The sequence below is a fragment of the Triturus cristatus genome, chromosome 5_2, assembly GCF_964204655.1.
Source record: "Triturus cristatus chromosome 5_2, aTriCri1.1, whole genome shotgun sequence".
In the NCBI taxonomy this organism is placed as follows: Eukaryota; Metazoa; Chordata; class Amphibia; order Caudata; family Salamandridae; genus Triturus; species Triturus cristatus.
Window position 1 is genome coordinate 599,568,866 of NC_140588.1, and position 22,274 is coordinate 599,591,139.

The 22,274-nt window shown below is 44.5% G+C and overlaps 1 protein-coding gene across 1 annotated transcript in view; it reads right to left on the bottom strand.

Annotated features, from left to right (window-relative positions):
* The window catches only part of CNGA2 (cyclic nucleotide gated channel subunit alpha 2), a 314,526-nt gene extending 292,659 nt beyond the window's left edge, over positions 1-21,867 (bottom strand). Inside the window, exon 1 of the mRNA XM_085606650.1 lies at positions 21,394-21,867. The gene's annotated coding sequence lies outside the window, so the exon portion shown is untranslated. The remainder of the gene's footprint in view (positions 1-21,393) is intronic.
* Positions 21,868-22,274: the final 407 nt, after the last annotated feature.

Genomic DNA, 22,274 nt, shown 5'->3' on the forward strand with positions numbered 1-22,274 from the left:
GCAGGCAGAATGGAAGCTTTCAGTGAGGACGGGTCCCAGTGGGTGCATGCCACCGCGCAGCCAAAGGATGAACGCTCAATGCAGCGCCTTGCTATACGTTTTATTGACCTGGCCAAAGAAGTGCTCTGATGGTATAGCCACAGTATTTCTTTTCCGTTTTGTCAGCCAACTCAGCGAAAATACACAAATGTATACATTATTTTCAAGCCTGCTCTTCACAATCTTTTAAGTATGGCAATCAGAGGTGTTAGAGAGGATGTGAAAGCAGGGGAAATATCTCACTTGTAAATCAGCTCCCCTCGCCTCGGTCATTTCTTTCCAAACACCTCTGATGGACGCCTCCACGTTTACAAATCATCTTTCATTCCGTCTGCTGCTTTCTTTCTCACATGTCTGATCGCCAGGCTTGAAAAGAAGTCTTCCTGGTTCGTGTGTGCTAAGACACAAAGGACGTCCCTAAACCGCATTGGTTCTAAAGGCTATGTGGCATCTTTCTAATTTTCCTCTCGGTAACGCACTTCAACATACGGATCTAGGAAATGCAAAGTATGGAAGCGCATCAGACTAATCAAGTTCTGTCCATCCTCCTCTGCATCCCTGCCAAGGACCTCCATGAACGTACGGTGGCTCCATTTTCCATATTGGTGCCATGGGAACAAGTATAGCAGAAATATATACATATATTCAGTGATCAATTGTGTATTGACAGATTTCTATCCGCCACTTGCATGACTTATAGGCCTCTCTCAAGCCGTGCTCAGCCACATGAACGATATGCTGGCAGATTACCTTTACCCTAAGCCCCACACCTTTATCACTATTAGTGCTGGAAAGAATCTCGTGACCTGGGCACCCCCAGCAGTTTCACAAGCATCAGAACACAGCAAGCAGTCTGTTTAGAATGATGGGGATCTGCAAGAGGGTGCATTTCATTCTAAGGGGAACCGCGTGCAAATGGGGTCCCATGCACAGCAATGGTACCAGTGTACAGAGAAACCTTTCTTCAGCCGGTCAACATATTTAGAGGTTTAAGGCACTTAATATTGAGATCCTTCCTCGCCTCCCTCCTCTACCTGTAGGAATTCAAGTGAGATCAGCACACTCAGCCTGCAACCTGGGTAACAAAAAATCGGATTAGCCCTTCTTTTTTGAACGAATAGGAGACTTTATCCCACACACTTTTACTCCACGTGCCATTACCCCGCAGTTTTTACACTGCAAAATCTTTGACAACACAGGGCTTTACAACGCAATCAATTACAACGCATTCCCCATTACAACGTAATTTACTTTTCTAACTCCACCGGGGCGTTACTTTGGGGAATGCGTTGTAATAGTTTGCGGTATAAAACCCTGTGTTGTAAAAGATTTTACGGTGTAAAAACTGTGGTGTAATGGCATGTGGAGTAACGCATGCGGGGTAAAGGATGTTTTCCCTTTGAACCAGCCTTTACAATGCTGGCTGAGGCACACGTGCCGTTTCAGGGTCCAGGTTCAGGATTGCAGTCTTTTTAAAAGGAGGCAGGCTTTTAGGACTCAGGGCGGGGCGAGGAGTAGTTTCAAGGGCTGGTTTTGGGAGGGAGTTTTTAGGGGTGCGGATCGTTTTAGGGCTCAGGGCATGGGGTAGTTTTTTTTTAAAGGGGCAGGGTTTTAGGCCCCAGGGTGGGGAAGGGGCAGTCTTATGGGCAGGGGGAGTAGGTTTTAGGCCTCAGCATGCGGGGCAAGGCAGGGGGGTAGGATTTTAGGGCTTAGAGCAGGGAGGGGGTTCGGGGTAGTGGTAATCTTTACCACGCACATCCCTTTACCAATCATGCCTTTACAACAAAATTGTGTGATAAAGTCATGCATGGTAAAAGTATGCGTGGTAAAGGAATGCATGGTTGTGACACATAAGTGATTAGAACCGCATTTTAGAGGTACGCGTCGTTCAGCCATGCATGTTTCTGTCATACAACCCTTCTTTTTGAGCGTCAGTTATCACTTAAGTGATATACAGTGTGGTAAATAAACCAAACTGAAGCTGGGGCCTCACTCTCAGGCCTACATACGTCCTCTTATTCTGAATCTTCGGCAGAGGGGGGTAAAAATCTTTAATTATGCTGACGATATGCAGCTGATTTTTACCTTGGAGAACTCCTGTGAATGCAAAGATTTTATTGGGGATTCGATGATTTTCATAAAAACTTGGATGGATAAGAATCAATTAAAATTGAATTTGGAAAAAACGGAAATAATCACTCCGTGCAATAAAATTATCCACTGGGAACCCTCCTATTGGCCATCTGAGTTAGGTGCGGCCCCCACACCTAAATCATCGGTTAAGATCCTGGGTCTTTATATAGACTCCGACTTGTCCATGAGTACTCAAATCAATGCAGTTACCTCTGCTTGTTTTATTCAGCTTCGAAAATTGTGTAAGATTAGACGTTTTTTCAGCAGAGAGGCCTGCATTCAAATTGTGATTGCTCTTGTCCTTTCCAAGTTAGTTTATGGAAATGCCCTTTATCTCGGCATTCCTTTATACCTTAGACATCGGCTCCAGATGATTCAAAATCAGGCAGCTAGAATCATCTGTCTTAAGGATAGGAGATGTCATATCACTCCACTTCTTAAAGATCTTCATTGGCTTCCAGTTGAGCAGCGGGTGCTGTTCAAAACTGGTTGCATACTTTTTAAAGCTATCCTAGAAATTGGTCCTAGGTTCATCATTTCTTGTATTGGAAAACATCGGCCAATTTGCGATCAAGGTATCTTAATCTTCTGGAGGTGCCCAGAATTAAATGGAAAAGAATGGGTGGGACCCGGCTTTCTTATCTGGGCCCGCAGTTTTGGAATTCACTGCCTAACTATATCAGACAGGAGACAGACTATATGCGGGTCAGGAAGGCTTTGAAAACCTGGCTGTTCTCTTTAGCTTATAATTAGGTTTCTTTCTCTATTTGTTCCTTCTCTTTTCTGCTTAGACTCATTAGCGCCAAGAGACCAGTTGGTGTATGTGCACTCATATAAGTTCCCAAATAACATAACATAACATAACATAACATAACATAACATAACATAACATAACATAACATAACAGGTCATGGGAACAGGGAGACCTTCTCATAAAAGAGGGACTGGAGTGGAGAGACAAGTGACAGGAAGCTGGTGGGCTGCATTGGGCTTATGTACTGTAAAAACCCACTGTGCCTGCACCATAGTGATCTAGGTCCAGCAAAATGTCCATGTACCACTTCTTCACAGTGAAGTAAAACCATTAAAGAAATACCATACAACAAAGGCAGGTCTGTAATAACATGGTAAATATCAATTCAGTTCTCTCATATAACCAATGCTGAATTATACAAGACTGCAAGTTTTACTCCTGTTTCAACAGCATAGAATACCCCTCTTATCTCTTAGGACTGAGCACTTTCATGCTTGCTCTACCATCCCCCCTCCCCCTCATTGCAGGCACCACATAAACACTCACCCACAAGGCCAGGGTACAGGGGAAGAGGTGACATCTGGACACTGCAGTAGCACAAAAAGTACAATGGAGATTGTTCACACAAAAAGGGGCTCCAGGATACACCAATGTGTTACAGGGAGCTGGAAGCGGCTCACAGACAAGCTCTGCTTTTAGAGTGGAGCTCAATTTGGTGGGGCTCTGTCCTCTTTCCCACGCACACCAGCCATCACACCTAAAACAAACTGCCAATCACGGACAGGCTTATAATAAGGCACAGCCACATAAAGGGAGTATCCCAGCAACTTCCTCAGTATGAGAGCTAACTGGCTAAGACTGATCCTGTTGACTAGACCAGACCACACCACACCAGACCTGACCTGCACTTGATCCTACTTTCCTGCCTTGTCTGTTTGGGTGTTTAGATTTTGCACTGCCCTTGTTTAAGCTACTCCCTTAATTTCCTTCCTCTTTAAGAAGAGTTCTCTTTATTCTCTTTCCTGCTATTGAGCCCTTCCATGCTCCCAATATTTTGGCTCATTTCCACTTCTGATCCAGTGAAGTTATCTTTGGGGTTCCCTCTGACTGGTTACACTGACTTGCACTTGCGCCAGCTTACATTCTCTAGTAGGATGTGTCCCCATTTCTTTGAAGGTCTTGCAGGGAATACAGATATCAGAAACAGTGCATTCTGGATCAGGTAGTTTACTTGGGAAGTCTGGTGGGGTGGCGAAGGGATAGATTGCCAAAAACATACACTCTCATTGTACTAAACAAATATTTTACTCATTATTATTCTTGTCTCATATCATCTCTCTACTCCTCTTTATTCAGTCTGATATACTGACAAGCAGTGGGTCCCTTAAGGGGTAGGGAGGCACTTCAATCCTCAGGGTACATCTGTCAGCAAACATAAGAACCAAACATTATCAAACAAAATACTTGTATTTACATTCAAAATAATTTAATAATTCATGATAGATAAAAGTTATTGTCCAGTCTAAGCACAAGCATCTAGGTATGTGTGACATATCCACTTTATCAACAATTCAAAATATCAATCTGCATTCTGTTGGTGCCTATTAGCCAAGTCCATGCCTTTATGTAACATTAATGTGTGACAAAAAAGAAAATAATTAAGACCATATGGGCCTCATAGACCATGGGTGCTTTTTATGTATATTGAATTTGTCCTTTCTTTTTCAAAATTCTGTGACATTAGTTTCTTTCATTATAGTAGAGCAATTATGTTCTTCCCTTGTCCACAGTAAGAAAATGTCCTTCATTTGTTCCCCCCCGCTACCAAATGCCTCCATCTCTTTCCAATTGATTAGACTAATTATGTTTCCTCTTTGACCTCAACTCAGAAATACTTGCAGTTATAGATCCCCTATCTTTCAAGAATGGGAAGTCAACTCCTGCTCCTCTCATTGTATTCTGCCAGCCTGAATGCCCTTAAGCAACACTGGAGACACCTTCACAGCGTGTGATGGAAACAACCTTCTGAGGACAAGCTGTAAAACAATAAATCTCATGACAAAGTTTATCACACTGTTGTCCTTGCAACTAACACTGACCTTGGTGCTCTGATGATCAGTTCTGCGAACAGTAGGTCTTAGGATCTGTTTTCAGGTTTAAAAGGTATTTAGAGCCTTCCTGCACCAAGTTAGTGGCCGCCTCACTAAGAACTGGAAAGCTTTTGGGACTATTTTTCTCATGCACAATTCTCAAAAGCAAGGCAACATTGTTCCATCATGTACTACTACTTTGTCTGTCATGCTAAGCCATCAGAAATGTTGGCAGTACTTAAAAAGTGTTTGCTGGCTCCAGTTCTGGTTTCCCACCAAGGAGTTTTTCCAATAAAATTAACATTTTAAAACACATTAGCCCACTAATCCATCAGAATGTAAAGTAAGAGTGATATCCAGTTTCCGACAGGAAAATAAAAAAATAAGAAAATTGTTTATTTTGATCCATTTATGTCAGTACCGGAGATGTGTAATTTTGATCTCAATCTATCCATGTATTAAGAAGCTGCATATATTATGTGTGTAGAAATGCACATGTATTCTGTAACCCTGGGGACTGTTAAATTTGACTAGAGTGGGCCTCAAGAAACCAGTTCAGTTGAAGCTTACATTTAAAGTCTAACATGTAATTTGTATTTAACCTTCAATGCATTTGCTGGTACTTTTTGTTTCCACTGCAGGTGTGGACAAAACCTCATTAGTAGCACAGAAGAGTTTTATTTTCATTAGATAGCAAGCTATGAGAAGACAACGTCGGCAAGGAGAAGCGAGGTAATGAGCAACAAGGCGAGTTCTCATGGAGGAGGAGAAGAATGACCAAGGACGAATGAAATTGCAACTTATCGATGTGAAAAAGGTGGTGCAAGTATCCAGCTGTGCCAGAGTCCTGGGAAATTACTAGCAACAGTCATGTGGGTCTATCTACCCTGAATGCAGTTGATATTTTATGCTGAAATATAATGAGGGAGAGTAGAGACATCTTATGACTTCACTGGGATCAGATCCTTCCATCACATTGTGTGACTTTTTGTAACTTGACCCACAATTGGAGTGCCATCTACAGAAGATTCCGACAGCTGACGCATTCCAGTTTTCACCTCCGCTAAATGTTTCTGAATTTAGGGGGTTACCCTTTTAAGGTAGTGTGGGGACAAATAGCTTGTTCATGCTTACTTTGAAAAACCATTTGATGCAGTTTCATTCTCAATTCTTTTTCCTGACAATTTGCATCGCCATCATAGAGTTAGTTGTCAGCTGTGTATTAGATAGGGAAAATCTCTTCAGGAGATTTGGATTAATGTTGTTCGTCCTGTATTTCCATACGATAATGTTGAGATTATTAATATCGATTTGTTTCTAAATTTATAATTAAACTCTACTAAACTCTGATTCAGTTGTCGAGTGGATCATTGTGTGACGATATTGGTTACACTGTATTGAGATTTTAACAACTGATTGTTTTTTCACTTTACCTCTCATGCTGCTATCAAGACCATTGGTTTGGAGATAAATGTTAGAGTGGGCCCAAGCTTTAGCAGTAACATTCACCAAACCTGAATTTCCAGACTTCTTTACAGGAGAAGAGGGCCTTGGGTTTCATCGCAATACTTTTAATGTAAAAGAAGTAGCAAATTAACTAGTTCACATGCATAAGAAGTGTTACACTGATCAAAATTTGAATACCTCTGCTAGTCATTTTTTGTAGGATTTGGACCATATACCCCAAGGAATATGAATGTGTTTCCGAGACATTTTTGAATTGGCTTTTAAGTTCATAATATGGGTTAGACATGGAATCTTTTGGTGTGTTTCCCCTGTCTTTTTGCTTTATGGCCTCCCGGTTGTGACTCTGTTTTTGCTGGTTTAGTGTCTCTGGGCACTTTCTCACTGCTGTTCAGTGTTAAAGTGCTCCTGTTGTAAACTGTTATTATGGATTGGTGTTTTCCATGATTTGCATATTTGATTTACTGGTAAGCTCTTAGTAAAGTGCACTGAGTGTGCCAGTGCCTGTAAATCAAATGCTACTAGTGGGCCTGCAGCACTGATTGTGCCACCAACATGAGTAGCCCTGAAAAGGTATCTCAGACCTGCCACTGCAGAGTCTGCACGCAGTTTGTAACTGCCATGTCGACCTGGCAAGTGCACCCACATGACAGGCCACAATCTTCCCTTGCCTTACACATAAGTCACCCATAAGGTAGGCCCAAGGTACCCCTAGTGGGCAGGGTGTTGTGTATGTTAATGGTAGGACATGCACTGGTGTGTATGACAGGTCCTGGTGGTGAATTACAGTGTATTTAGTTTTTCACCACTGCCAGGCTATCTGTCCCATAAGAAAGAATGGCAGTTTTACTTATAACACCTTATAAGCATAGCTTCCCGTTGGGCCCAGATAGGGAAATGGAGTTTAGTATGCATGGACTCAGAGTGTAAAAATACATCTTTTAGTAAAGATGATTTTTATGTTCAGTGTTTGAAAATACCACTTATAAAAAGTAGGTAGTTTCTTGCTTAGCCATCCTGTGTGCCTCTAATAGGTTTGTGGATTGACTGTCTGACTTTGGAGTGACAGGGGCTGGGGATGTGCATTCTCTTCCGATAGCCACAGGGGAGTCGAGGTGTGTCCTGCCTTTCCTGGATGAGTCAGGGCTGGGCTGAATAGTCCTGGGCTGCATTTAGAGCAGTGGGAGGAGATTTCCTTGCACCTGAATGGGCCAGGTCTGCCTTAAACAATGCTGTCTCCACCCCCTGCCAGGAAGCTGGGCTAGAGAGGACCAAACTGGTTTGGACTAAGCACAGACACTCTCTGCTGGAGAGAACAAAGGATTTCGAGTATAAATATTGCAGCCCGACCCCAGAACTTTAGAACTCGCTGGAATCAAGGATCCTGCTAAGAAGAAGAGCTGGAAGAGCTGCCAGGAGGAGTACTGCCCTTATGCAATGTTGTTGCTATGTTGGGTTGGCCTGCAGTTGCTGCTTCTGCCGTGGGCAGTGGAAGGACTGGACTGAAGTTGCTTTGCTTGTGCTGAGTATCTCCAAGGGCTTGAAATAGAGCTTGCCTCCTGTTCTGAAGTCTCAGGGACTGCAAAGACTTCACCAACCTCTGGGTACTGCTTCTGGAACAGCTGCTTCAGTTGCAACAGAGAAGGGAAATGCAAACGACTCCATCACCAACTCCATCGCTGGCTCTGTGTCCTGACGGCACCGCAGAGGGAACCGTCTGCTTCTCGCACCGCAACCCTGGTCTCACCAACGACGATGATTGACACTGCTGCCACCGAGCCGCTGCTTGCACATTGACCTGTGGGCACCACACTCCGCACTGCCTTGCTTCACTTCGCCATCCTGGTTTCACCTACGCCACCACTGCTGCTGACCTCGACACCCGTGACCATATCGTGGCTGGGGACACCACTCGTACGTTTTATGACTTACTGCCTCGTCCCACACAGCTATCTGGGGCGACCGACACCAGGTCCCACTAACCGGCTCTGTCGCTTGTACTGCAACCTGACAGCACCGCTTCGAGTCTGGACAATCGTCACCGAGTTGCTGCCTGCACCGAATTGTGAGGGCACTGCACCCTGCACAGCTTTAAGTTTGCAACGCAACTGCGACTCTTGTCACGACCGGCTCGCACCAACTTGCCCCCATCAACGAGCAAGGTACTGTTAACGAGTCTGTCCATGCTTTCGCTGGCCCGTACTGACACGGTCAGCTGGAACTGTTAGACTTTGTAGTTTTCAACATTGCGGTAATGCGGATGGACCTACCGACTCGTAAGAACTGTGTTTTTGAGATATTTCTGCAATTTTGAGGATATCTTGCAAAGTATATATTTTTAAGTACTGCATGTTGGATTCTTATCGTTTTGGTCTTGTTTTGGAAATATACAAATATTGTATATTTTTCTAAACTGGTGTGGTGTCCTTTTGTAGCGTTTTCACTGTATTCCTGTTGGTTATGTGCTAATGCTTTACACACTTCCTCTGAGATAAGCGTGTCTGCTCATGCCAAGCTACCAAGGGGGTGAGCAGGGGTTATTTTAGGAGTGCAACTCTCTTACCCTGACTAGGAAGAAGGGTCCCTACTTGAACAAAGGTGCAAACTATGCCAACTAGAGACCCCTATCTCTGACAATATGTATAATTGAACCAGAAGCAGCGCCTAAACAGCAGACCTCCTGTTTAGAGCTAGTGCCTGACAGTGACTAACAGAAATTCTGTAGATCTAGTCAAGATTTGGAGCCAGTAAGGTGGGGCGTGCATGGGTAGCATTTAATTTGCCCTTCCTGTGACCATGTTGGTGTGTGCTCTTTAGGTGTGGTATGGTGTGGCATGGAAAGATTGCAGAATTGATAATTTTTAAATTACACCAAAAGGCAAATGTGTTGCTTCACATCTAACCAGCTTTTGAAAACTAACACGACCCAATATGATAACGACCCAGAAAACATTTCATAGAAAACGAACTACTCATTTTTAAAGAATCATGTTATTAGGTAGGGCAGGCTGTTATGTTTAGTTGGTAATTTAGTAATAGGGAATCACTTAAATTCATTTGTTAATTCTTATAATTATTAGTGTACTGCATGCATTTTAACCATTACATGACTCATTTTAAGATGTGTTGGTCCTGCTCGGACATATTGAATGACAGGAAGGGTTGTAATAAAGGTTGTCACATTTCTTTCATTGGATCGGGGTCAATCACACAGTAGGCATGCCAACGGGTGTCAAATAGGAGTAGATAGAAGTGGCAGCTGCTACCTAGCTCCCCTTTGATATCCCTGCCAATGCGCTTGCCTCCCCTGTTGTCAGAGGAAAGAAAGGCAGCTGAGGACCTAAAAGCAAACCACACTCAAAGATCTCAGTCTACTTTGTGCATTGTCCACTTTTTCTCCTTTCCCTGAAACTCCAACATTAAATAGGCACCTGTTGAGAAGCTTAGGCTAGGACGATTAATGAACCCTATCATCTGTTTGGTGGTCTAGGTGTGTGCGATGCCCTCTCCATTTCCACTACCACTTGAATTTGGGTGAAATGACATTAGTAACTGACACATGAACATTTTAGTCCCATTCCTACAGGCTATTCAAAGACCTAACACAATGCAAAAACAAACAAGCTGTGGCAAAGTCAATAGGATTGACTTCCATTTTCAGCCATGGTAAAAAAAAAACTGGCTACTCCAATGCTTGCTAGAAATGCATTATTTTGTCATGTTCAGTAACAGTTTTGCATTTTGGCTGCTAATCTATAATTAGCACAATAGTATATGGAAGGATGTGTTGATTTTGCAAACTCTGCATTGCATGCCATATGCACTCACTCATTACAACATAATTGTGCCTTCACTCAGGGACATAACGCAAGCCCCTGCAGTCGTAGCAGTGCAGGGCGGCCCCATCCCTTGATGGGCCCCCTTCAACCATTCAAGGGCCCCACATTCAGGCCAAGGTCAATAACTATCTATAAGCTATGGGAAACTCAGGGGGCCCAACTCACATGCTGCAGGGGGGGGGCATTGCTTTGTGTTACGCTACTGCATTCACTTCCTCGCCATGCAGCCACTCACACTAGCTAATGCAAGAAACTCACTCATGCTACACTCACCCATGCCTTAATTTATGCATTTTCCCACCTTTTTATCATGCACCCTTCAATGTAACCTCATCCAAGACACTTATTCACAGTAATGCACTCATCCGTTCACTCACTGTCTCACCAGGAACTGTTACAGCAGTGCACCCAAAACACTCACTGATTAGCTCAATAACATTAACACACATGTACTCCCTGTGCACCCACTTACACCAGCTCACACATGACCCTCACTCATACACTCACATGGTCACACTCCTGCACTCCCTCACTGGCTCAATGTAAGTTTTTTTTAACTGAAGCTTGGTCATTTATTCCTACGTTTGGCTAAACTAGCATTTTGCAGTCTATGAGCCTGATTTAGAGTTTGACGGATGTGTTACTCCATCACAAACGTGGCGGATATCTCATCCATCTTTTTATAGTCTGGCCTGACAGTGCAGCTGTTGCCAGACAATTATGTGAGCATTACTAGAGAGGGTCTTTGACTCCACCCATATGTTGGGAGTCAGTAGTGCAAGTTTTGATTGGACAGTATGTTTCCGCAAAAAAGGTGCTTGCCCTCAAAGCAGCTGTGATCATTTTGTTTATTTCAGGGGCACACACATGACGCTGGAATGCTATTAAAGTGTCTTAGATAACTGGATAATTTATGGGTTTTTCTGTGGCAGAAGCACAAATGGGAGGAAGGCAATCAGTAACCTACATTGATTTTTATGTCTGGTGTGACAGTGCAACTGTCACCTGACCTTTTAACCTATGCCAATATTATTCTACATTTCTTTGCTTCCACAAACATACCTCTATTCCCATGCTATTTACTTGTAATGCTTCACCAACATTCCTTTTAAAACCAGGCATATTAGCATTGCCACTGCTTATTACAAGTGCCACATGATGTAATGCACCTATAATAAGAAGGATGAGATATCCCTCCTGTTTGTGACAGAGTAACCCACCCGCCAAAATCTAATTCAGGCCATACGTTCTCAGGCGAATAGTAGACAAATGAGCACTTTGTTTAAAAATGAAAAAATGTCTCATCATATTGCAAAAACACATGCTGCATCCTGAATAAGCAAAGTCTTTTATGTAAATTACAGAGAAAATAATTATTATTCCAGCAATAAAGAATTCCTTTTTTTGGGTTGAGACCATAACGCAGAACCTAAATACAGTTAAGTGTGGGAAACGTATTTTTTTGGTAGTCATTTTTTTTTATAGTCCGACATTATCTGAAATCATGTGTTAGACAAAGGATCAAGGTTACCATTAAAGAATGGGTTTAACTCTTCAACTGGTTGTCATAATATCCTTTTATGTGGCCAAAAAGGCCAGGAATTCCACTTGCATAAGTAATCACAGAGTAAGGACCCAAATTAGAGTCAGGCCACTTGAAATTCTAAATTAACCCATCCAGCAAACACCACTAATTTGATAAAGCGCATTGAAGCAATATGTATATGTTAATCTTCATTCCGGGATGGGCTGCCACAGAATGTCGAGGTGCTAGCTTTTATATGGCAAGTGAAAGTGACAATGCTTGGCCTCCCTGGTTCAGCTGTGTTAACAACCTGGTGCCTGGTAGTGAAGGTGGAGGCAGCAGAGAGAGCAGAGACATTTTTCCTGCTGCATTCTGGGGAAATATTCCACTTGATTGTTTGTGTGGACAACCCCCATGATGAGTGGATGGAGTAACTCCAGACATGGGTAGGATTTATAGTCAGTGACTAATTTAAGAACATGTTAACATCTGTGATGTGCCATGGCAGGTCCCAAAACATGATGAACAGACGGCAAGTCAATCTCTACAGAGCGCTGGCCCAAAGTCCCTTTCTGTGCGTGTATGTGTATGTTGAATGGTGTGTTGTGTGGTGTCATGGGTTCTGCCAAATAGCTAAAGCTGCTTGTAGTCGGGCATGTATTTACTGACCCCCAATAGATAGCCTGGATTTTCCCGTAACTTTGTGGAAGAAAGTTGAAAGTTTGTGAATGGTTTTCTACCTGAAATGAAAATACCAATGAAAGGGTGTGGGATAATCAGTCTTAGTGATAAGTACACATTTCAAAGCTATTACTTTAGTTACTTCCCTCTCTCTGCAGCCGAACAAAGTGGTAATCGTGTCTTTATGGATGGCTGGAGGAAGTGATGAGTGCTTGAATGTATTAATGTGAGTGCCTGAATGGATACAGACAGTTCATCCTATTTCTTTAGGCAATAAGCAAAGTAATAACAGTGTTTTTAAATTGCCAAAATGACCAATACTATGCTATTGCAAGCATTACACCAAAGGTGGGTGCAACTGTTCCAAGAGAGTATAGAATACAGCAAGAATTGCACGCATTATGCAAGTGCAGTCATTACTCACGGGTGGGCACTCATTAATCCAAATGCATGTTTTGATTGGCTCCATAGCTCATAAACTTCAGAACTCAATAACCATCAGTGTACTTTTAAATTTGCAAATGCATCGTTAGATGTACTATCACTCCTTAATCTCAAATGCTCGTCCAGATTTGCACTCAGAAATGTTGTGTGTCCGGCCAGAAAAGCATCGTTACTTAGAAAACTTGGACGCATGGACACCTTTGTACCATCTGTCATTAATCCCACTGCATTTGACATTTCCACCATCATTTAGCGATCCTTATTGTAAGTGCAGATGTTCACAATTGCTCATTAATCCTGCATGTTTGTAGCTGTCTCATTGCTTAGTAATCAGTGGTGCCTGTTTAATCTTGACCCATCACTCAATGGCCCTGCATGCCTGTTCAGATGTTCACCGTCACACATTCTTTGGGATTGCCTGTTGAGATTTGTGCTCAGAAATCTTGAGCATCAGGCCAGATCTGCGCATCACATGACGGAATGAGGTGCATTGCACCATCAGTCACTGATCCTAGGGCATGTTCATATTTTGACAATCACTCAACAGTCATCAATGAATGTTGAGATTTGAAACAACACTCAGTAGTCCTCAATACATACACACATTGGCAACATCACTCAGTAATAGACATTCCATGTGCAAGCATATTGACAAAAAGGCCACATTCACCGACATTACAAAGAGCCACTTTCATAAGTTAATGGCATAGTGTTTATGCGCGTGACCGTGCAACTCGCCCTAATCTTCTCCATCGGTGTTTCTTTATCTATCCTTTCTTCTTATGATGCCAACATCACACAGATGCAGTTCTACAAGTCATTCCTACATGTCCCTTTGAAGTGAGCAGAAAGTGCGGTATCTCAGTTCAATACTAGGAGTCTCTCTAAACCCTGCAGGAAGGGGGCAGCACCACAGGACCTTACTGCAGGGCCCTGTGCAGTCAATGAAAAGGATGTAATAAGTCAGGCCCTTTCTCGCTGTCCCTCTAAGGGCAAAAGGAGGGTTATTCATTGCAAGTCATCAGTACATGCCCCTGTAAAGTCAGCACAAAGTGTGTGTTACCCCGGGCCATTTCCAGATGTCCCTCTAAAGGAGGGTGTAGTTTCATAACCGATTATTAGATGCCTTGTGCACTCAGAAGACGCTGCCCTCTCAAATAAAAAAATTACAACACGCTTTCTTTTTGTGTCACATATTGAACAATGTTAAAGGTAGCCCTGCTCCCGGACATATATATATCATGTAAGGAAAATAAGTACTGTGTTCGTTAATCCTGCCGAGCGCCTTTATAAAAACAATGTAATGAAAGATCAGGCAAAACTGCTGCAGGAAGAAGGAACGTGTTGGAGTTAGTACTGCCCAGTGTGTCTGGTAAAACGAGCTTCCTGCAGCTCCTGGGACAGATAAGCACTTTCCGGCACCCTTCACAGTATAAGTATGTTAATGAAATAATGCAAGTATTCTCAGAGGTGCACCAGGAGAATCCATGTCTGCAAGAACACTGGCCCAGTCACACCAGGAAGGTCTTAGCTTCACTAAAAGGCAATACTTTCTGAAGAATTACATTTCCAATTGAAATATAGCATGGGAAAAATAATGAAGACCATAGAGGGAGTGATAGATATGTGGAGAGGCAAGCAACGGTAGATAGTGGGCCTTGTTGATTTGCAACACTTTTTCTGTACATATGTGGGACATACATGTGGTGGAGAACTCATATTTTTGCCGGTAATATTTACGCTAGAGTCAAAAACAAGGTAATAGCCAGAAAACTAAAATAACCCCCACTCTGAACCATACATTTTGTCACACTGAGCACAAAAAGCCAGCGATTTCCACCCTCCTTTAAAGAGTCCCATTTGCAGTTTCTTCCTCCTTCCAACTATTCATCTATGCTCTCAATCTACCATTTATACATCCATTCTTCCCTTCTCCTGTCCTGCCACGCACCCAAGCAACTATACTTTCTTCAATCCATCCATCCTTTCACTGTTCATATATACATTGATTCTTTCACCTAACCAAATGTTTGGTTCAGCCATCTCCAACCATTGCTTGTTTAAAGTTCTTTTCACATTAGATATCAGCCCTCAAGAGAATTGTGCAACTTCACATTTTCCACACGGATTTTAAACAAAGCCGAGTACCTCCATGAGTCCTGCACCATTCACAGCACAAGGCAGAACTCTCTAAGCCCATCCAGCTGTATTATTTGTGTACTGTCAGAACTGGTTCAAGGGTCTACAGGCAATGAGGAGTAAGTAGGCTGCAATCATGGCAACTGGAGTCTTGTTATCTCTGTTGTCCCAGGGCAGTCTTACTATACGGTTGGTTTGATAACTTAACACCAGGGGGCGTATTACCCCAGTTCCCCAGGAGCACAACAGGCATGTGCACCCAATTTCTGCACTTTGGGGAACAATAGTATTAAAGATGATGGCGCAGATGCTTGTGCGCCCTCTTCTGTAATATAGATAACTCCGCTACATATAGAGTGCCAGAGCTGTCTTCAGGGGATGTTCCCTCGTTGCATGGGGGCGTGGTCTGATGCTAATGTGGGGAACACTTTGCCTCTGTGCTCATGCTCTATTATGGGCGTGGCTGCAGAAGCAAAGAGGTCATATGGAGGTGTACTGACTGTGCCACAAAAAGGTGGCACACAGTCAATGCACCCACTGAGAGCGACCCTGCAAGTGATTAAGGGTGTCCCCCAGACATCTCCTTGCAGATGGGTGCAGGCACTCTCTGTATAGAGGAAAACAAACCGGCGGCGTCACTCAGCTGATACATCTTTCAGTAATATGCTGCCCCCAGGGCAGTGCAAGTTTGCGGCTGCCCATGGAGCAGTGCATTACTTGCAACAGGGTGAACTCTCCGTTTGCACCCAGTGCACGTGTTTAAAAGTGCGCCGTGGTGCAAACAGGGACAGTGTGCCCATAATGTAATACAGGCCCGCATCATCACGTTTAGCACTTGATCGAGAAGGTAGCAAAGCAGAGCAATCCAAGCCTTAGTCAGGGGAGGTAGGAGGTGAGGGGGGTGGTAGTAAGACTCTGAAATCAGAGCCTCATAATAGCAAGCAATAATTATTAATGTCAAGCCAGTGCTTTAACTTTTAAACCTATGAAGTACGTTCACTACAGGACATCTATAATAACTACACATAAATAAATGTATGAAAAGACAAGAAAACAACCACTTATACTAAAAGAAAGCAACTGAGCTCATTATAGTTTAAACAAGTTACTCAAGTCATGTTTCCACTGTTCTTGCATCTTCATTTGTTTAAACAGCTGCCATTGAACAGGCGATCTTGCTGACAGCTCTCCTGAGTTATCAAGGCCACTACAGCTGCTGAGGAAGACTGAGCAGCCGATGCGTGCATTCAGAGAGAAGAAGGGCGAGTGGTGAATGCCCTGAATGGCAGGAAGGTTAGCGCTACAAGGGCCGAGCAAATGCAGATGTGTTTGATTTCCAGGAAGGCCCCTATGTAGTTCAGGTTCCCCTGAATTACAACCCTGCGCCTCTTGCTAAACCCAAGGCCCACCACCTAAACAAGGTCACTCTCTCACCCTGCACACCATTCAGGTCATGAAGGGATAACGGGAAGTCACTAAAGCAGGACTCCCCTAAAGGGAGACTGTACCTGCTCCCTAGTGCCTGTGCCCTGTGGTCCCCAGGAGCACAATGCATTGATACAGCAATGTGGCAGCGGCGGGTCCTCCGCTATCGCGGGGGAGCGTCACCCCCCCCCCAAACAGCAGGAAAGGGAAAAAAACTGACACTTATTTTATTTCTCCTTTCCTGCCGAGTCTTGGGGCGGGGTCCGGGGGTGATGGCACTCAGGGGAGAGGTAGTTCACTCCCTTCAGTGCGCATGATGGTTTGGCCGGCTAAATCATCATGAGCAGTGAACCTCTCTCCAACCCCAGCTGCATTGCTGGGGTTGGAGAGAGCAGCCACAGACTCCGAGTCTGTCCTGGAGCACCAATCGAGGGTGCTCAGGCAAATCCTGAAGCTGCTCTCAAGTGAGAACAGCTTCAGGAGTGGCCGCAGGGCATTCTGGGAGCCTGTGCCTGAAAAAGAGGAGTGCGATGCGGCACACGGCCGGCTGAAGGTAAGGTTTTTTAAATTATTTTTTATTTGCCCTCCTCCCTTCACGACCACTCTGCTTCCCCTCACCCCTCCCCCAATCACCTCCCCCCCCCCCCCCCACACGTGCCTCGCCACTAGAACCACACAAGGGCCTCTAGTGAAATATGGTAGGGATAATACAAGCTAGAATAAAATCTCAGATGAGGACTGGGGAGCCCCAATCTTCAGTGGGGAGGGGGGGGGGGGAGCAGTTATAGAACTTGCTGGAAATGGTCAAGTTAGTCTGTGCCAAACATCACAAAAATGGTCGTCCCAGGAACCAGCGCTGCCTGTACTTGCTCCCATAAAGCAAGGGCTTAAAGTACAATATCTCTGTAGCTCTCACACAAAATTAAGCATGATCTGCACGGTGAAGGTTCTTAGGCCAGTCTAGCAATTCCACAATTACTCCCAAGTTCAGAAGGTTAGCCGATTGAACCCAAGGCTCTTGTGGCTACTAGAAAGCTGACACTGCAGAGTTCAGAGGGAGCTCAGCATGGTTAGAGGGAAGCATTTCCCCTGATGGGGTCCTCAGCTTCATCCGTGTTGTGGTGTAGAAACCCTTTGCACAGCTCCCATGCTTCAGTGGCTGCTGCACTATTCTTTTGTGGACAGTTTCCTTCTTCTGCAAGCTACCTCCAGCTCTCCTAATAACGAGACACAGCCTTCCTCCTCCAATAGCAGAGTGAACAGCACTTCTGGCAAAGCTCCTGGATTCTTCAAGTCTGATGCTGATATGCCGTGGAGACAGGCTGAATGTCTGTGACCCCGGGTCCTGGAACTCAAAGACCACTCAAAAACCCAGGCTAAGGATCTTCCAGACTATAGATAAACTATCCAACCAGGCCTCTCTCTTGTGACTCCATTTTGCAGGCTATGTGTGCAATGGAGTTCTAAAATGGGTCGTGCCACGGCCAGACTGGAAACCGAAACTGACCTTCCAACTACTCTCCCCCCTCCCCCCCCCCCCCCCCCCCCCGGGGGCTGGGAAGTAGTTGGAAGCACCATTCCCTTCTCACCGCTGCAGCTTTTGTTACAGCGGGACGAAATTGCAACCAACCCCCGGTAACAAAAACGGCCTCCCAGGGATCCAAACTGGCTCCCTCCCTGGCGGCTCACCGTGGAAATGCCCGGTGCTCGCTATGGCCAGTCCGGCCCTGGTTCCTGATGCCTTACAATGACAGCACAATATCCACTCCATGCTCAGCACACTGCATGCGTGTCGAGCCAACAAGTATCCTGCAACAATGTCCCACATGGCTGGAATGAAGGAACTGGTTAAGGAAAACCAATCAGACCAACAACCAAGAGAGGCATGGACGTCATCTAGGGGTCACCAGGGGACGGATTTGAACCCCTAGCTTGCCCTTTGCGACTCCAGTCCTGGGAGATCACTAAAGTGGTGTCAGGAATGCTAAACTGGGCTTTTCTTCTAGTTTTCTTTTAAATATGTTTTACTCGAAGCCATCATTAACATGTTGCCTGCCATCAAGCACATTCAACTGAACTGGGAGCGGCAGAGGGACCAGAAGAGAGGGAGAAGACACAACAGACAGGTGGGATGCAGAAGCACCAGTGAGGGAAAAGAGAGAGAGAGAGTGTGTGTGGGGGGGTGGGAGAGTGTGTGTGAGAGAGAGAAAGAGAGCGAGAGAGAGAAAGAGAGAGAGAGAGAGAGAGAGGTTTAAGTCAGACTGTTGAACAACAGACAGCTGACAGAGAGAAAGACAGATGTCACAGAAAGATGAAAAAGATACAATAGAGACGAAGAGATATATGTTGGAGGGATAGAAACAGACAGGTGTGTGCGAGAGAGAGACAAGAGAAGTTTAAGACAGGCGAAAAAGAGACCACTGACAGAGGGAAAGACAGATGTGTCAGACAGATGAGAAGTACATAATAGCGACAAAGAGATATATGTTGGAGGGATAGAGACAGACAGATGTGAGAGAAAGAGAGACAAGAGAATAGTTTAAGACAGAGTGGCAAAAAAGAGACAGCTGTCAGACAGAGGGAAAGAAAGAGATGTGACAGACATATGGAAGAGAAAGACGCAATAGAGATATAGAGGGCAGACATGTGTAAAAAAAGGGGATAGAAAAGCGGAAGGCCAGAAACACACTTCAGAGAGGGAACCGGAAAAAAGAGAGGCATCCAAGAGATAGGTGAGAGACAGGTGAATAGGAAGCAGTTTAAAGAAACAGAGACAGAGAGTAGTATAGAAATACTGGTGTGATAGAGCTCAGAGAGAGATGGTGAGAAAGAGGGGTAGATGTAAGCGAGAAGGGATACAAACAACTGAGTGGAGAGGTAATGGACAGGTGAGAAATAATTCATAAAGAGACCTCTGAGAGAGAAGAAATAATCTAGAGATGTGATAAAGAGGTAACAGGGAGGTGAGAGAGAAGAGAATAAAGGGACTGGTGCAAGGTAGCTGATATAGAGAGAAAGGTGATAAAGGGAAAGAGATGGGTGGGTGGGGTGAGAGGTGTGAGAAAAGTGGGAGATGTAATAAGGAGTCGGGTGAGAGAGAGGTGAAAAATACAATTTAGAGAGGGAGTGAAAGGGGGGACAATTGGGACAGACTTTGTGAAGAGAGCTAGTATGAGATAAGTGAAGGAGAACTTGATGCAATACCTTAGAGAGACAGGTGAGTTAGGGCTGATAAAGAGATCAGATAGCAGCTTAGATACAAATAGCTGAGAGGGGATTAACAGATGAGATGTAGATGTAGATGACAGACAGCTGCAAGAGAGAGCTGAGAGCAGGGAGGAGAGAGTACAGAAAGCGAAATGGAATGAATTGAGTGAGTGAGAGCTGAGGGAAAGACGTGGGTGCTTTGATAAGCAGATGGATGAGAAAGAAACAGCTGGATGAGCGGGAGGCAGGTAAGAGGGAGATCATAAAGGCAGTACCTAACCTCTTGATTGCATGATTTGTAACTGCAATGATGTCGCTTCTCACAGTGTCATCAGAGTCAAATGTCATGTGACTTAATTTCCTAGGATATTAGGTGAAAGTTCATATGATGTCACTTCCTGAGATGTCAGCAGGGGTGGTCACAGGGCAAGTCATGCCACACCCCTGGGATTTTGGTGAATCGAGGTCCCTGAAGAAACGCTCTCTGAAAGAGACAGGCGAAAAGGGCCTGCCATGTCCACTCTCATCAGTTGCTGTCGTCATTGACCATAACTTTCAGCCCGGAGTCAAGGTGATAATCAGTCTTAGAAGGAAGGAAGGAGGCACTTTGGTTGACCGTCCGACGTGAGAGCCATGCTGTGGAGTCTCACAACGTTACATGGGAAACGCCAGCCATGCGCATGCTTGATTGTCATGTGCAGCGAGGGTTAAGAGGAACAAATCGAGAGCCTGCAGAGACTTGTTAACATGGAACACAAGGCAGGGAGGGGCGCGCATTCTCCAGAGACAGGGAGGGGATTTTCAGACACAACATGTACAGATTAGAAACACGTGCGCATAATATGCAAAACAAGTTCTAAATGGCCGCAACACTCTCAGTTAAAATTATTAAGATTCGTAACAGGTTGTTTGGTTGGTATCAGTTACACCCTGCGAGCCCACAGGTACTTCTCACTCTTACACCAGCGCAGTGCGATCACAAAAAAGACCAGCAACACTTATTCCAAGTGTGTTGGTCAGAAATGTTCCATGTTGAAGACACACAACAGACAGGGAAATGGTCTCACAGTGTACACTCTGCACTGGCTCTTCTTGAACCCTTGGTGCGCGTCTTCGACGTGCTAGAGCACAGAAGCAATATATATATATATGAATATTTTCGTGTAACTTGACTCGAACTTCCGATCAACAGATGCAGGCGCAGAACTACACATGTAGTTGGCCGAAAGATAAAGCGAATGGCACATGCACGCTTAAATCACGTCTTCTGCAAATAAGGCCTATAATCAACAAAATAGCGAGATACAATAATCTGCAATAGATTAACAGGATCCCCCCCAACCGTGCTTGATGTACACGCGCCTTGCAAAGTATTGCTTTATTGAGAGTATGCACCCTGGAGTAATCCAACATGCACAAACCATTCAATGGACAGCTCATGGAGAGACCTGCAATACTGTGTATGCATATGCATTTTTTTAACATTACTTTTTAAAATAAATATCGTTCTACCTTGAACATACAGTTCCTTTCCTAGAGAACCATCCGTATGGTCTAGTTAGTGCTCATCCTTACTGACTTCTTTACTAGCTTTACACAAGGCTGCACGTGATCTACAACGCACTGTTAAAGTGGCGTCCATTTCACACTTACTTTGTCACATGTTTTCAGGCTGGTCTCTCCGGGGCTTAAGGTCCACATTGGGCCGGTTGTTTTCCTGCGGTTCGTAGGTGTGAGTGGACAATGCCGACTTTCTGCTTCCTCACTCGCCACCTCAGAGTCGAAGCAGCAAAGGGCGTGTGATGTCACCAGTTTTATTCCAGTAAAACCATCGGTGCCAATTAGTGTAAAAAATGTAATTTTTAAGCTTTACTCCTTCTTCGGTTTATTTAGGTTTCATTCATCCAACAAAGGCCTTTTCTTCTTCTTCTCCTTAATGAAACTCTCTCTTTTGTTTTGAGAGTCCAACCTAACCTGAAGAGGAGGCGAGGTGCTGCTCGACATCCAGAAAGACCAGCACTTCAGTAGGACGAAGGGACGGTTTCCATCCCCCGCACTGACAGGAGAAAAGGAGACAGCGACCATTCCTGTTGTCCCACCTTCTCTCCCCGCCAGGCGCGTGCAGCCTGTTCGCTCTCGTGCTCTGCCGCGCGCCGGTCCCCTGGCTGTGAACTCACTCAGCCCCCTGAGACAGTGTATTGTGCAATCAGGGACGGCGTTGTGCGGCGAAAACTGGTGAACGTAAAAGCTTTCTTCCCATTAAAGAGTGCCGGGCGCCACAGCTGTGGTTTATTTTGTCTTTAAAGATAATTATTCCAGAGAATTTGCATGCGCCTCTTTGATCCGTTAATACACAATGCTGCTGAAACACCCTCTTGCATGCAACAGAAAGAGTTTACAGGTGTGATTGACCCTTGAAGTTGTAATACTTTCTTGTGCCTGCTTTCATATATTAAATAATATGGGGAATATGTACAAACCCCTATCGCCACCACAACGTTGCTTTTACGGTTGTGGTGGCGATAGGGGCTGCG